Source organism: Triturus cristatus, chromosome 5_2, assembly GCF_964204655.1.
Source record: "Triturus cristatus chromosome 5_2, aTriCri1.1, whole genome shotgun sequence".
NCBI lineage: Eukaryota > Metazoa > Chordata > Amphibia > Caudata > Salamandridae > Triturus > Triturus cristatus.
Genome location: NC_140588.1, coordinates 1,080,965,772 through 1,080,978,910, shown reverse-complemented (window position 1 = coordinate 1,080,978,910; position 13,139 = coordinate 1,080,965,772).

Below are 13,139 nucleotides of genomic sequence, written 5' to 3'. Positions count from 1 at the left end.
AATGCAAGCGTCCTTCAAAGACATGGAACACGTGTTACAATGCAGGGTCAGTCAGTTCAAGCTTAATTTCAAAGAAATGAAACAAGTATTCCACTGCATTGCCAGTCAGTGCAGGCGTCCTACAAAGACATGACACACATGTGCTACTGCAGTGCCAGTCAGTGCAAGCTTCCTTCAAAGATTTGGAACACGTGTGGTACTGCAGAGTCAGTGCAAGCTTCGTTCAAAGATATGGAACAAATGTGCTACTGCAAGGCCGGTGCAAGTTTCCTTCAAAGACATGCAACAAGTGTCGCACTGCAGGGCCAGTGCAAGCTTCTTTCAAATACATGCAGCAAGTGTTACACTGCAGGGCCAGTGCAAGCTTCCTTCAAAGACATGGAACCAGGGTGCTACTGCAGGGACAGTGCAAGTTTCCTTCAAAGACATGGAACAAGTGTGCTACTGCAGGGCCAGTGCAAGCTTCATTCAAATACATGCAGCAAGTGTTACATTGCAGGGCCAGTTAGTGCAAGCTCCCTTCAAAGACATGCAACAAGTGTTACACTGCAGGGCCAGTGCAAGCTTCCTTCAGAGACATGCAGCAAGTGTTACACTGCAGGGCCAGTGCAAGCTTCCTTCAAAGACATGGAACCAGTGTGCTACTGCAGGGACAGTGCAAGTTTCCTTCAAAGACATGGAACAAGTGTGCTACTGCAGGGCCAGTGCAAGCTTCATTCAAATACATGCAGCAAGTGTTACATTGCAGTGCTAGTTAGTGCAAGCTCCCTTCAAAGACATGCAACAAGTGTTACACTGCAGGGCCAGTGCAAGCTTCATTCAAAGACATGGAACAATTGTTACAGTGCAGGTCAGTGCAAGCTTTATTCAAAAACATGGATCAAGTGTTACACTGCAGTGCCAGTGCAAGCTTCATTCAAAGACATGGAACAAGTGTGGTAGTGCAGGACCAGGCAGTGCAAGCTTCCTTCAAAGACATGGAACACGTGTGCTACTGCAGGGCCGGTCAGTGCAAGCTTCATTCAAAGATAAGGAACACGTGTGCTACTGCAGGGACAGTCAGTGCAAGCTTCATTCAAAGACAAGGAACACGTGTGCTACTGCAGGGACAGTGCAATCTTTCTTCAAAGACATGGAACAAGAGTGCTACTCACTGGTGTAACAAAACTAGAGTGGGCTCCATGTGAGGTACGTGGAGGGCCCCCCTCTGGACACAATCAGGAGTTCTCCGACCACAGTACTGGGCTGAGGGGGTCCCCTGGAGCTTGCGGGCCCCCTGCACCCTGAGGGCTGCGGGGGCCTGTGTTACACCACTGGTGCTACTGCAGGGCCAGTCAGAGTAAGCTTGTGCTACTGCTGTGCCAGTCAGTGCAAGCTTCCTTTAAAGACATGGAATAGGTGTGGTACTGCAGGGCCAGTCAGTGCAAGCTTCATTCAAAAACATGGAACACAGGTGCTACTGCAGGTCGAGTGCAAGCTTCCTTCAAAGACATGGAAGAAGACTGCTGTGGAAATAAAGTTTGTCAGCAATCTTTCTCCTATCCTTCAGCAGCAAGGCAACCACTGCATGCCAATCCCCCAGGTCAGGGACAGTACTCCTCCTACAGCTTTCCCGGTTCCTTCCCCTCCGGCAGAGGTTCGTCTTGTAGCAGGATCTGATTTCTTAGGAGCAGGGCTCCTACATTTATACTACATTTCTCTTGTTCTTTGCGGCCAGGGGGGCCCTTGCCTAGTTCGGTCCGGTTTCTGAGCACTTTGTTGACATGATGCAGGCTTCTTCTTTCAGTGTGCAGGGCAGAAACATCAGATGCTCCACAGAGGGTGGAGCCAGCATTGTGGTGGCAGAGCACAGCCCTATTCAAAGTCCAGGTGCACTCGTCCCACCCATCCTGGTGTAATCTTCCTATTCACCACCTGGCTGCCCAGACTGTCTCTTGGAATTCCTCAGCCCTGTCACTCATACAAACCAGACAGCAGATACACATCAGCGCAGAGGCGGGCTGAAATGGTTAGGCAAGCAAAGGACATCTTTCTAAAAGTGGCGTTTGCAAACACAGAACATTAAAATAAACCTTGCTAACAGATGTATTTTATTATTCTGAGTTCAGGCATACTAAACTCGATGTTCCACCATGTTCCCTGGGTCTGTTAGGATCATAGGATGTAACAATTCTAACAGCCCATTCTGGCCTATGAGAACAGGTAGCCTTACAATAGTGAAAAACTAAAATGTAATTCACTATTAGGACATGCCACACACATCAGGGCTTGCCCTACCTTATGCTTACAATGCACCCTGCCCTTGGGCCTACCATAGGGGTGACTAATATGAAGTTAAGGGCAGGTTTAGGGACTGGCAAGTGGGTTCACTTCCCCCTTCAGCATGACAGTACCAGACTGCACGCAGGTTCTGCAATGGCAGACCCTAGACACATTTTACCAGGCCGCTTCTGTGGATGGCACAACCAGTGCTGCAAGCCCACCTGCAGCATTCATATTTACAAGCCCTGGGCACTCCTGGTGCACTTTACTGGGGTCTGACAGTAAACCAAATAAGCCAATCATGGAATCCAACCAACATATACATTTTATATAGGGAGCACTTGCACTGTGGCACTGGTTGGCAGTGGCATAGTGCTCTGAGCGGCTAACACCAGCAAAACACATGAGGCACAGCGACAAAAACGTGGAAGGGAGACTCACGCCAAGGTGCCAGGTCTAACAATTTTGTAATGCTATTACATCATTATTTTGTCATTTATAAACTTTGTAACACTGTTTGGGCATTGGTTGCACCTCATTAGTACCAATCAATTTTACACCCATATTTATCAATAAGCAACAGAAAGGTGACCAGTCCAGCTTGAAAAGGACCTTTCACCGCTCAGCAGCACATGTTGCTACAGTTTTATTAACTTTTGAACCATTTGAGCTAAAAACATATTTTTGAAACTGCAGATTATGCGGCAGATGATGGATTATGTTGCAATTGCGGCAAGTCTATAATTATACGAAAATCACTGCGGCTGCACAACCGCATAATTACTGTTGCCCTGCTCATAGAACACATATCAATCTGGCCAGAAATAAAGCAAGCTTCCCTCACACGCACTGAATATGGGTATTGCCTGCAGCAGCATTCCAAGCCTGTGTGTAAGCGCACACTGACAATGTGTAGCATTTGGCAGTAGAATGATTTCACCTCATAGCAGCACAGGTGCAAGATGTCAGCAGAAATGCAACCTAAAATGCCTTTACGTTCAAAACAGGTGTTCCACTTGCAGCAGCATCTAAGGTTATTTCATGCACAGAATACCCAGAGTAAAGTGTAGCGGTGGGTGAGGCACTGAAGGCTCAAGCCAGATGCCAGGCTTTGGTTCAGCTTGGGGTCCTCTGAGCCCTCAAGCCCATAATGAGCTGAGCTTCCATATGACTCCTGGATGCTACCCACGCTCTAACCTCATGAACCAAGAATGAAAGACAAAACATTAAATTTTGATGTCAAACAGGAGTGAGAAAGGCACACAAAACTATCGGCTGGATTACACACTGTGAAACCAGAAAGCCTGGGACCATTCCCTGCTTGGCCACTTGACCAAGTTTTGTGATCTTATTTTTTTATTTTTTTATTTATTTATAAAGTTTTATATAGCACGAACATGATCCCGAGGGATATCAGAGCACTTCTCAATTACGGAGGTTCAAATTCATGTCAAAGGAAACAGTTACAAAGGGTGCAACGCATCATCACAGTAGTTGGGAAAAAGAAGAAAAAAAATCAGGACTGGGAGGGAAAGAAAAGATTAGGTAAGTGGATATAATGCATCAGTACAATGGATGAGGGTGTAAGTCCAGTATCTTCAAGCAAATGATAAGAGCCCAATTAGGGTAAGAACTTGCACATAAGGAATCGTTTTACTTCAACCATGAAGGCAACCGTGGAGGTGAGTCTGCGGATTTCAGGAGGGAGAGAGTTTCAGATCCGTGGAGCGGAGCCAGAGAAAGCTCTTTGACAAGTTCTCTTTTGTCGAAATAACTGTGGTTTCAGAAGAAAGGTGTTAGCGCTTCTTGAGGGTCTACCACCTCCAGATAGTTCTAGCTTTTGGCATAGGTACTTAGGGGTTTTGAAATGGAGAGCTTTGTGAGTCAGGCAGGCGATCTTTTGATGTATTCTTGCTTCAATAGGTAGCCAATTTAGAGATTTTAGAGCTGGGGAAATGTGCGCAGATCTTTTAGTGCCCGTGGTCAGTCTGGCCGCCTCATTCAATACAGCTTTAAGTGGGGCCACGGTATATTTCGGGAGGCCACATAGTGTAGCACTGCCATAGTCTAGCCTCGGCAAAACCAGCGCTTGAACAACCTGCTTGAAGTCAGCTTGTGGGAGGAAAGGTTTGAGATTCCGGAGTAGTCTCATCTGGTGATTCGCTCCCTTGCTAACCTTACTAATGTGGTTCTTCAAATTTAAGTGTTTGTCCAGGGTGATTCTGAGCGATTTGGCTAAATCAATAATGACGGGGGGGGGGGGGCAACACTACCCTCATAAACACTCAAAACTGGCTAACGGAGAACCACCTCCTACTCAACACTTCCAAAACCGAATTCTTGCTCATTTCTCCTCCGAATCATACCCCCAAGGTAGGCCTCTGGATGAACCATCTCACTGCTTTCAACTGCCCCCCCCCCCCCCCATCATTATTGATTCAGCCAAATCGCTCCGAATCACCCTGAACAAACACTTACTTGCAGCTGACTTCAAGCAAGTACTTACTGTGGTGGAGGAAGGACGAGAACTATTGCAGCACCAGACCAGAGAAGCCCAGCCTGTGTTCCAGAACTGATAATAAGTTGTAATGATTTACAGTGTCAAATGCAGAGCAAAGGTCAAGGAGGATCAGGAGGCAGGATTCGTTGTGGTCGAGCATTTTTAGAATATCATCGAAAACATGAATGAGAGCCGATTCAGTGCTGTGTCGGCTCCGAAAGCCAGATTGGTGATGGTCTAGTAGTTGGAAATTTTCAATGTGAGCACAAAGTTGAGATTGGGCACATTTTTCAAGGAGTTTGGCCAGAGTAGTGATGTTGGAGATGGGGCGGAAGTTGTTAAGGTCTGCACTATCAGCAGTAGGTTTTTTAAGATAGGGGAACCCTGAGCTGCTTTTAGGCAGTCAGGGATCATACCTTGAGACAGAGAGGCATTGACAATCTTTGTCCAGAGGGGGGGTGAGGACTTCCTTGATTTCTTTGAAGACGGAGGGTGGTAGCGGTCATTGAAGTTATTGGATGGGTTGATATTCTGAAGAATTTTGTTGATGTCTCTTTCGCTAAAAGGGGTGAAAGTGTCCCAGGAGGCATTGTTTTTAGTGCTCAGACTAACTGGATCGGACTGTTCAGCGGGGGATGAGGGGGACGCAAGGCAATATTGATTCCAGTTTGATATTGATGAGTCTCGATTTCTCAGAGAAAAATGTTGCCAAAGCATCGCAAGAGGGTGGGCGGTGTCCTGGATCAGACCGAGTGGGTGCGTCACACGATTGTTGTTTAACAATTTCAAAAAGTTTCCTGGGACGATTAGAGGCTTGGTTAAGTTGAGATCTGAGGTAGTCAACCTTGGGGCTGTTGATTATTTTGTTATAGGAGCTCCTTACCGTTCTGAGGACTTTTAGCTGATTCGAGGAAGGGGTGGATTTCCAAGATCGTTCAATTGCCCTTAGGTTATGTAGTTCGGAGTTTAAGTTGTCGTTAAACCATGGTTTCGAGATTTTTGTTCATGCATTTTTTTGTTGGACCGGTGCAACGGAGTCCATGATACCTGAGATAGTAGAGTTCTAAAAGTCCATGAGTAAGTGAACCTCAGGCTTGACAACTTGGGCGGAAAGGGAAAGTTTACATTGGGTTACTAGCTCAGCTGTATTGATATGTCTAAGGTCCCTTTTCCATACCTTTAGCTTCTTTGATTGAGGCTTCCTCGCGGACACCTCCCGGTTAATGTAAAAGAGGATGATGTGATGGTCAGACCAGTCACAAGGGGAGATGTTATCCAGAGATATGGTGTTTCCTTTGGAGATGATGAGATCCAGGATTTCTCCTTTATTATGTGTTGGCCTGTCGCAGTATTGGGTCAGCTCGTGATCATCTAAGAAGGATTTAAGGCATATAGCAGCTTGGTCATTGGGGTTAGACCAATGAAGGTTGAAATCACCGAGGAAAATTTGGGGAACTGCGGAAACGACATTACCGGAGATGATTTCTAGTAATTGTTCAATGAAGGAGAGATTGTCCCCCGGGGGTGATAGAAACTGTGTAATTTGCATATCGGGATGTGATTACTTAAAATGTTGAGACAGAGGTATTCACTGGAGGAGGGCGCAGAAGTCTCAGAGTGAGAGACCAAGAGAGTGCTTCGATGGATACAAGCTAGGCCACTGCCCTGCTTTTTCGCTCTGTCGAGCCGAATTATGTCATGAGAAGGAGGCACTAGGAGGTCTAGGATAGGAGACGAGGCAGAATTTAACCACGTTTCGGTAAGGATGATGATGTCTATCTCCTGGTATTGAATGAGGTCGAAGATATCCGAGGTGTGTTTATTGGCTGATCTGCAGTTGAGAAGTGTGCATTTGAGTCGACCCTGTGAGTGGGGGGGAGGCGTCTGCGTGATGTTCACTCTTTTGAGGTTGTCGTTATTTATGACTCTGAGGTTGAGTAGGGGTTCTGGTGAATGGCTTGAATTCGACCAAGAGGAGTCGTGTTGGTGGCCAGATTAAGGGAGTAAAAGGAGAGTAGGTCCTTGAAGTCTTTATATGTAAGATCAGACTTCGTCCTTCTAGGCAGGGAGTCTGTGTTAGGAAGGGGTAAGGTATTAAATGTGCGGAGGAGAGGCTATTGGACAGAACCGGATACCACGCTAGAGGGGCCAACGGGCAAATTCAAGAGGGAGAGGAGGGAGTTGATCGAGGGGAGATGCTCGATTGTCAAGGCTTTCAAGACCTGAAGTTCGGCAGTAAGAAGGTGCAACTGAAGAGATAGATCATCAAGGCACGCCACTAGATCTAAAGGTTGGGTGAGGGTTAAAGCGTGTGTAGGGGGATCAGGTTGGGGGTTGAGTCCACGAGGGGAGCCCGAGAGGTCAAAGGAGGTACTATTAAGATTCAAGGGGAGTTTGTCATTGCGAATTTGGAATGATTCTGAGAGCTTGGAAAGAGGGGCAGGGAAATGTGTAAGGACAGGCGGGCTAGTAGCCTGTATGTCGGGGGAGAACAGATGAGGGTAGGAAGGGATTGACTGTTCAGGCTCTGAGGAGGACATATGCCAGGTCCCAAGCCTGGCGGGTGAGGTGGTTGTTGGGATGGAGGGGGGTTTGCCTGTCAGGAGTAAGGACGAGAGGGCATGAGGGGGTCTCTCAGCTTGAGAGTCACCTTGTATCGGACAAGAGGTTGGCGGGGAGAGTGGGTTTGGATGAACTGGAACCAAGGAGGACCGTTTACCGTCTCCCGCCTAGCAGGAGGCAAAGTTATAGGGATGAAGGAAGGGGCATCTTCTGTTAATCGAAAAGACTGTATGGTGTGAGGGAGCCTCTCAGCTCGAGAGTCATCCTGTAGCAGACTGACGGTCAGCGAGGGGATTGACACCATAGGTCTACCAGCCGGCTGAGGAGGCGTTCTAGTGGGTTGATATAATCCGACCTGGGACATGGAGGCTCTGGGATCAACTAAAGGAGGGGAAGGCTTTAGAGAGAGAGGGTTACTCTCGGCTGTATGAGTGGGAGTACTGGTTAGGTCCAGCGAAGATGTGGTGGATAAGTTGGGGCCTGTGGAGTTGGCATTCACCGGTTTTCTGAGTGTGGGGTAAATAGTGGCCATCTTGGCTAGGTTGATGCTAGAGGCTTGGAATAGGATGATACCATTATTCTAGAGGGTGATAGAGATGGTGGCTTTGAGGGTGGCCGAGGGAGATGTTGTGAGTTTGAGACCATGAGCAGTTTTCTGCCGCTAAAGTGGCGATAATTTTATCGCCTGGCTTGATAATATGCCCCACAGAGTGGCCAAAAGTCTGCAAACTTCGCCAGCGGAGATGAATTTATTGCCCACACCTAGGTGTAAGCTTCTGAGGAACTTCAGAAAGGAGTTTGTAAATGTCAATTAACTCACACGTATAAGCGTTCACCAACTTCCAAGGCAAGGTGCACCTTAATCCACTGACTCCCCACCCTATTCTTTGGGGTTTCTTATGTGTACTTGTACGCAGTTGTAACACGCGGTTATGCAGTAGTAAAGCTATTGATGCCGGCCAGGTATGCTTTTGCGGATATCTGACAAACGTAAGCTGAACCTTCTTTGATCGTGAATATTTGCACCGACGTAAATGACTTTGTGGATCACGGACATTGGTTGCTTTACGTCATCCTGCAGTGAAGCAAGAGGTTTCTTGGAACATGCGGCAGGTCATGACAAGAATGCGCTGGTGCTCCGGTCCTATGAGGCCTGTTCAAGGTAGTCATTTTAGAGTATGTACCATAGAACTTCTTCAATATTCTTTCCATGCCTTTGCGAATTAGCCCCAAAACATCTACAATCAGAATAACATGTGAATATTCAGGGGATACTTATAAACAATTAGTACAAATAGAAAGGACTGTGCTCTGTTTGCACTTTTAGCAACAAGGAGTTGAACATTTCAGGGTTGAATAACAAAGGCTTGTGAGAGTACGTACAAGAGTTCTTCTGGAGTCAGGGCTTTAAATTGGGGGGCGGGGAGTTGCGGGTGCTCACACCCCACAGTAATTTAACTTCCCCTTAACTTTTCAGGTAAAAACCCTGATTGATTCATCCACAGTGACTGTAAAAAGTGTGACGGTAGAACATGTCACCGCTGCAGCTCCTATTTACATTTCACATGTTTTACGGCATCTTGTATTTCCTGAGAGCATCTGCATTGTTAATAGGGGTGAACACGATGTCAATGTATACAATGATATATGAAGTCTCGACAACGGCAATACCAATAAAAGGGATGTCAACATATGCATAATCTATGCCCGCATAACAGTGTCGATACCAGAAGAAAAAATGTCAATGTACGCCATGATCTAGGCACGCATAGCAACGTCAATATCAGTAAAGACAATATTGATGAACGCTATGACAACTGTACGCACGATACTGAGGATGGCAGTAAAAATGATGTCAATGGCCACCACGTTATTTGGAGACGTTCTAATGAACTCGTAACAATGCTGTTAGATTCACCCAGTGGCGTAACAAAGGCCCCCGCAGCCCCTGCCGTGCGGGGGTCCCACTCAACAATGTAACCTCCTGTGTGAGCTCCAGAATGAATCTGGAGGGGGCCCCTTTATATACTTTGAAGGGGGGCCCCCTCACGTATCGTTACATTTCTGGATTCACCCAAGGCGACCTCCCGATCAACCCTGAGTCAGAGATACGTGGTCATACAGACCCTGCGACCCCAAACCATGCCTATCGCTCTGTGCCAAGACGAAGAAGGAAGGTCCGTTACTCCGTGCCGGTCCCCGTTAGTGTGAAGATTTATGTCTCCCTAATGAAGTTGGCACCACATAGTTTATTTGAGGGCCTGGAGGTGCGCCTTTGATTGGGATAAAAGAGTTGCTCCTCCCCTCTGCCGCAGTTGTATTTATTTCTTCTGGATTAGTGCTGACAGATGGAATTCTGGTCACTTTTCTTCACCCCTGTCCTGAGGAGGCCGTGATGTTTCATTTGGCCGAAACGCGCCCGCGTCGACAGATTTTGTTTCAAGGAGTCTGATGAGAAAATTATTCTAAGAAGAATTCATGCACAATTTTTTGATTGAGGCTCTGTAGTGATCCTAGAGCCAATTGTGTTTACAAGACTTCCTCCCAGTGTATTACCTATAGGTTATAGGTGAACACTTCCTTTCCAATAATTTGGGTGCTAGGAACTTGATATTGTTGTTATTATTTCGTACTACTATTCTAAACATTCTGTGTTTTCCCTTTTGCCATTTTGTATATAAGTGTTATATATGTGTATAAAATATGTCTTTTGTATATGTATGTAAATATGTCCGTTGCATAGAAAAAAAAAACTTTAATCTGGAGGAAGTAATCCCTAGATTACACTAATTAAATTATGTGATCTTTGGTATGTGATTGTTTCTTTTGTTGAATTGCTTGCTTATGAAGAACAGGACTATGTACTACCAATAGAGGAATATATCGCCCTCTATTGAGAATTTATTTTCCCTATATATTTTTTCCTCCTGGCCACTTGCTCAATTTTGCTATCGAGTGGGAGGTCACAGGTGGGGTTACACTTAGCCGAAACACAAATGCGCCCCCAGGGAAAACCCTGATCGATCCCATAGATAGACAGTTGCACCCCACACGGGACCGAGGAGATTGGCCACAATAAAACACATTTGGCCAGAGGTGAGCATTCCCCAAAATATCACAAAGCGAGATGCCACATTTAGTTAGGTACACTCAGCCAATCAGGACACAACATGCACACTACACGTAGTGATCACGCGCTCTCCACACCAGACATCTGGACACATACACAATGGCCGACAATGGCTCTCCCCGAGGTCGAGAGCCACCTGTGTCCCATTATCGGGTGACTGTACTTGTTATTTATGACTAAGATGCTTTTCCAAGAATGCAGAATTGGGTTATTGTACCCCACAATATGTATAGATTGCCAGCCGCTGTGTTTAATTCAACCAGCTTGTTCCTGTTTTGCCAAACGCCTATTGTCTTTTCACTTCTTTAAGTGAATTTGATATCCGCGGAAGAACATTTTACAGAGGTATTTATTTCATTTCCTTTACGACTCTTGTTTAGTGCTCGCTGTGAACTGAGTGGCATATAGGTGTCTGAGTGAGTTCAGTTTGTGGATAGCGGTGCATAAACGGGCACAATTGAGAGCTCTGGAGTTGTGGCTGAAGGACGTGTACATTTCCTACAGAGCCTGCTAAGGAATCATAGAGGTGTTGAGATCGCATGCTCATCCAAACATTGGCCTCTCTTCCGATTGCATGGAGTGATGGAACATATGTGCCAAATGTAATTAGCATTTTATGCAAAAATCTGTGGAGAAGCGGTAGACAGAGGTTGGAACATTGACAGCGCAAAAGGGAAAGAAAATGCTATGTTTACAGGTGTGAGGAGAGACTGTGAGGGAGAGGTGACGCACGTGCATGCAGAAGGAAAGAGTGGCAAGACCGCAATAGGAAGGCGATGATGCTTGAGATATGCAGATGCAAGATTTCAGAAAGATGTGTGGAGATACAGGGCGTAAGCGTCTAACAGAGCGAGAGATTTAGGAGAAAAGGTGTGTGAAGGTGACAGGTCCCAAAATCACTACCCCTTCCACCGACCTGGATAATATTTACGTCACAGTCTCATATTTCCAGAATTGACACACTTTAATTCTAATTATTCACAGCAAAAGCATTGTTGGTAGTTATCTCATATTGTTAATAAGCATTGGCAATGCCAACAGGTCTAAGTTTTTTATGTGTGTTTCTTTTTGCGTGATATGTGTGGATGCAACGTAAGAAAAGTCACAGAAAGAGCTGGCAGGTGGCCCCCTGTGTGAAGCACGGGATTTCAGTTCACATGGCCCCTAGTAAAGCTCTGCCTATACTACTATCGGGGCCCCTAGTAAAGCTCTGCCTGTACTACTACTGGGGCCCCTGGTAAAGCTCTGCCTGTACTACTATCGGGGCCCCTAGTAAAGCTCTGCCTGTACTACTACTGGGGCCCCTGGTAAAGCTCTGCCTGTACTACTACCGGGGCCCCTAGTAAAGCTCTGCCTGTACTACTACTGGGGCCCATAGTAAAGCTCTGCCTGTACTACTACCGGGGCCCTTAGTAAAGCTCTGCCTGTACTACTACCGAGGCCCCTAGTAAAGCTCTGCCTGTACTACTACCGGGGCCCCTAGTAAAGCTCTGCCTGTACTACTACCGGGGCCCTTAGTAAAGCTCTGCCTGTACTACTACCGGGGCCCCTAGTAAAGCTCTGCCTGTACTACTACGGGGCCCCTAGTAAAGCTCTGCCTGTACTACTACCGGGGCCCCTAGTAAAGCTCTGCCTGTACTACTACCGGGGCCCCTGGTAAAGCTCTGCCTGTACTACTACCGGGGCCCCTAGTAAAGCTCTGCCTGTACTACTACCGGGGCCCTGGTAAAGCTCTGCCTGTACTACTACCGGGGCCCCTAGTAAAGCTCTGCCTGTACTACTACCGGGGCCCCTAGTAAGGCTCTGCCTGTACTACTACCTGGGCCCCTAGTAAAGCTCTGCCTGTACTACTACCGGGGCCCTTAGTAAAGCTCTGCCTGTACTACTACCGGGGCCCTTAGTAAAGCTCTGCCTGTACTACTACCGGGGCCCCTGGTAAAGCTCTGCCTGTACTACTGCCGGGGCCCCTAGTAAAGCTCTGCCTGTACTACTACTGGGGCCCCTAGTAAAGCTCTGCCTGTACTACTGCTGGGGCCCCTAGTAAAGCTCTGCCTGTACTACTGCTGGGGCCCCTAGTAAAGCTCTGCCTGTACTACTACTGGGGCCCCTAGTAAAGCTCTGCCTGTACTACTGCCGGGGCTCCAAGTAAAGCTCTGCCTGTACTACTGCCAGGGCCCCTAGTAAAGCTCTGCTTGTACTACTGCCGGGGCCCCTAGTAAAGGTCTGCCTGTACTACTACTGCCTGTACTACTACTGGGCCCCTGGTAAAGCTCTGCCTGTACTACTATCGGGGCCCTTAGTAAAACTCTGCCTGTACTACTACTGGGGCCCTTAGTAAAGCTCTGCCTGTACTACTACTGGGACCCCTAGTAAAGCTCTCTCTGTACTACTACTGGGGTCCCTAGTAAAGCTCTGCCTGTACTACTACCGGGGCCCCTAGTAAAGCTCTGCCTGTACTACTACCGGGGCCCTTAGTAAAGCTCTGCCTGTACTACTACCGAGGCCCCTAGTAAAGCTCTGCCTGTAGTACTACCGGGGCCCCTAGTAAAGCTCTGACTGTACTACCACCGGGGCCCCTAGTAAAACTCTGCCTGTACTACTACCGGGGCCCCTAGTAAAGCTCTGCCAGTACTACTACCGGGGTCCCTAGTAAAGCTCTGCCTGTACTACTACCGGGGCCCCTAG